Source organism: Protopterus annectens, chromosome 2.part1, assembly GCF_019279795.1.
Source record: "Protopterus annectens isolate FY-2018-M chromosome 2.part1, PAN1.0, whole genome shotgun sequence".
Lineage (NCBI taxonomy): Eukaryota > Metazoa > Chordata > Ceratodontiformes > Protopteridae > Protopterus > Protopterus annectens.
The window spans coordinates 1415743004-1415747542 of NC_056729.1; positions in this window are offsets into that span (position 1 = coordinate 1415743004).

The window sequence follows — 4539 nt, forward strand, 5'->3', positions numbered from 1 at the left end:
ACCTTCCCCTGAAATTGTGTGTCTCAGAGATAGCATATATAATAAGCAGAGGATGAGGAGTACAAGAGATCATGTCTCCTGATTCTACCTTAAATGCATATCAGATGGAAGTTGTGTGATAAACCTTTGTATATTTCTTTGCCATGTTAATATGAGTGTTCTAAACAGAGTACATCTACAGTGCTATGAATATCTATTTACTTTATCCATTTTCCACCTATTTAGTATTTTGGAGTCACTATAACAAATTTTAAATTGTTCATTTTTTTGTGAACTTTTCTCCTTGGGTCCAGGTGTAAATAGGTTTTGCCCAGCACTGGTTAAACAAGCTGACAAACACTGAAAGAAGATAGTCACATGGAGAGTGTGAGATGAATACCACCTCAAACCACAATATGGTTTCTTTAAAAAAAAAAACATGCTACTTTGAAAGTAGATACCAGTGATGACCCTATCAGAGGAGATTCTGAGTTAGCTTTGGATGTTTCCATTGATAGTTGTCAAAGACAGAAATAACTCTATGTTCTAGCCATATTCGCCCTTCTCAGCTTCCCTCTGGGTCTTCATTTAGCAGACATTTGAAAGGCTAAATGTATATGACTACAATACAGTTTAACATGGCCAGCAAGTCTTGTATTACTGTCAATAAATGTTTTATGTTTGCTGATTTGGCCTCATAGTTACCATATGATTGTCCATAACAAAATGCCTGGCAAACAGCCTTTGTTAATAACCTCAAATTATTTGTATGATCCCTTGTATGTATCTGTTATGTTATTGTGAAAGTTCTAAAATGTACCTGCCTGCAATCCTTTAGACTTTATGTGTAGATCAGAGGCTTATTTAATTCAGTCAGTAGAAAACCTATTCTATCAGATCATTGTAGGCTAATGAGTTCCTTGTATACAGATAACCCTTCAAGCATCCATCTACACTAGGAAAATTATTTATCCCTCTTTCAAATATAAGAAAGTGATTTATATGACCTTGCATGATCCATTTATTCCTCCCATCAGATGACAGCAACCCCCTTTTAACAGAATACCATAAAAGCATAATTAAAGGTTATCAGACATACAAAATGAAAATTCAAACATTAGAGCTAGGCTGCCTATAACAAAAATTAGCACTGTTCACATATCCCATAAACACCTTCTGGGAAAACAAAATACATAAATCAATAAATAAATATTTTACAGAAAGACTTTTGGAATTGCAAGTACAGAAAAGATCAATTCTAAGTTAGTTGGTAACTGGTAGCCTGCACTATCCCCACAGCAAGTGCTTAAATTCATGTCACATTACTGACACTGTACTCCACCACAAGTGGAGTCGTACATTACTGAGGTGCTGTCCTTGCATGAAATGTTAAACTTAGGCCTTGTTTACCTGAAGTGGAGGTAGTTTAAGTACAAGTTAAGACTCCTGTAGTACTTAGTGAGAATAGCAAACAGGTTGATATGGCTTACACTCATCACAATATTGATACACTAATATAAAACTTCTTATATACATTTCTCATCATATAAGTTTACCAACAATCTAAAAATATCCGTCATCAAAATATCTCTCCTTATACTACTTACTTTCCATTTGCTTACATCATAATCTTATGTCCCTGATTTAATTCCTATTATATTTACACAATTATACTGCAATAATAATACTAGATCCCTGATTTCATTATTGCTATATTTACATAATTCTTTTATAATCCTGATTGTCTTGTATCATTTTAATTTTTCCTGTCAATGATCATACTTTTTTAAAATCTTTATTTACTTTTATTATATTACCTAATTTTTAACCTTTGTTCATGCACTACATGACTTATAGTAATACTATATCTCACCTATTAATCTACTTTGTATTGCACAGACATGCCCATTCCTTTTCATATCAAATAGGCAATAGCAGCTGAGGGAATCAAACCCTGGACCACTGGAAACAGCTCCTTAAATTTCTGCACCAACTGCCTGACAAAGGTTAAATGTTATGAGGCCTGTATCAAAACTAAAACTGCTAATGGACAGCATGAAACATGTTTTAAAAGTATGCAACTGCAATGGAAAGTGATATCACAGAGAGTGCAATAAAAATAGTTTGTAAAGAGCAAAATAAAAAGAATTTCACAGGTAGTAGTTATTCTTCCTAAACAACTCTTTCAGGTTTTCCTGGTTAGGGGTCACCACAGCGGAACTCTGGTCCGCTTATGGTTGGCAGTAGATTTTTTACGGTGCTGAGGTGCCAGCCCAACCTTCAACGAAGGCACACCCATTCATGCATGCACCTACCTGCATGTCTTTCAACATCACTCGACTGTGGGGAGGACATGCAGACTCCACACAACAAAGTACAGTAAATTTACTACCACCTGGAAGTGTGGTGATTTAAGGGGAACATGTAGCTAGTAAAGATTATCCAGAAACAATGGAAACTAAATATATAAACATTTAGAGGTCAACAGCAATTTATTTATTTTACATTTGTTGGCTGGGCTAGTCTAGCTGGATACATGTCCATTTTCAGTAGAGGCCCAGGGAGATAAGCTCCAAGCATTAGTAAATTACAAAAAAGATTACAATAGTTAAAAATGACTAAATTCAAATACAAAGAAATTAAAAAAAGATTTAAGAAAATCAAAAAAATTGTTTCTGTGAATAATAGCTCGCAGGCTGTGCAAGGTTTAAAATACAATTGAGTACAAGGACACACAGAATTCTGAAGTAATGATTAGTAGGTCTGAGAAAGAGAAAGAGAGAGAGCAGAAGAAGGCAAGAATCACAAGGGCTAGAATAAGGTTAGTTTCTATTGATTAAAGCTGTAGAGGGGACAAAGGTTAGAAGGAAGGGGTATAGAAAAAAGAGCATTAAGGGGGAAAAGTAGGGTTTAGTCTGGTTTAGAACAGGGACAAAGCCAATGAAATTTCAGATGTTCTTTGAGATGTTTCTTGAAGAGTGGTGTGGATGAGAGAGACGTGAGTGTACTAGGAAGATTGTTCCAGATTTTACCCACAATGTTAGTAAAAAGTGAGTCCCCAGCTTTATTGTTTGATTTAATATTGGAGATTAATAGCTTATTTGCTGAGCGAAGTGTTGGAAGATTTCTATATGGGGTGATCAGGTTAGAGAGGATTGGGGTATTGTTTGGGTGATAAAGAATATTATGTGAGATAAGCAGTTGCAGTTGCTTATACAGTAGATGGTTTTGTAGTTCTGACCATCCAAGTTGTTTAAGGTTGTGACAGTGGTGGGTTCTGAAGGGGGTGGCAGTGAAAATCTAGCTATATAACATAGCTAGTTTCAAGCTTGCTTGGATTGTGTTTTGATAGATTGATGTATATGGCGGAAGCATAGAATAGAGTAGAAGTTAGGTGAGTCTGGGCAATGGAGGTTTTAGCTAGTGGTGTGAGGAAGGGTTTGATTCTATACAGGGAGCCTAGTTTTTTATTGACAGTCTGCATAGTATTGTTGATATGTTCATCGAAGATGAGGTTATTATCTATGGTTATGCCTAGTAGACGTGTAGTAGTGTCAGGGGAAATAGTAGTTCCATTGTTAGAGATAATTGTGAAGTGGAACTCTGGTGACTTTTGAGTGGGGGCAAAAAGTAATAATTTTGTTTTTTTAGGGTTAAGGAGGAGGTAGTGATGGGTGAACCAATTTTCAACTGTGTTAAAAACTGCTTGAGTAAGGGTCTGAAGAGAGATTGATGACTTAGCAGTACAGATTAAAGTAGAATCATCAACGTATTGTATGCATGTGACTTGAGGAACAACAGTATTTAGAAAATTAATAAAGATGGAAAATAGAAGAGGGCCGAGGATAGAGCCTTGAGGGACTCCAATGTTTACAGGGAGGGGTGTGGAGAGAATATTGTCCCACAGCACTGCTTGTTGTCTATTTTTTAGATAGGATGTAAACCAAAGTATTGCTTGTGGGTCAAGAGATTGGGCTTTTAGGGCATTAATTAGTAAGTCATGGTTAACCATATCAAAGGCTTTTGATAGGTCAATGAATAGTGCGTAAGATAGAGAGTTATTATTTAAATTCTTGTTAATACAGTCAGTAAAAGATAGAAGGGTGGTAGTTGTACTATGAAAGGGCCTAAAGCCGTGCTGACAGTTGGCAAGTAAGTTATTGTGGAGCAGATGGAGTAGTTGATGGTGAATACATTTTTCCATTATTTTGGCTAATGGAGAGGGCAATGTAATTGGTCGGAAGTTGGAGATATCAGTGGATTTGCCTCCTTTATGTAAGGGGATTATATGGGAGACTTTCCATATGGATGGGATGTTACCTTCTATGATTGTTCGGTTTATAAGGATGGATATGGGATATGCTATGACTTTGGAAGCTATTTGAAGGTATTCTGCTGGTAGGTGGTCGGCAGAAACGGTGCAAGGTTTGAGTTTTTGAAGGAGTTTGCAGATAAAGGATGTTGGCACAGGTTGTATATGGAAGGGAGGCACTGAACTGTTTGTGTTTTGTAAAGTGCTGGGGGATATGGGAGATATTGTGTTTGCAAGAGTTTGTATAG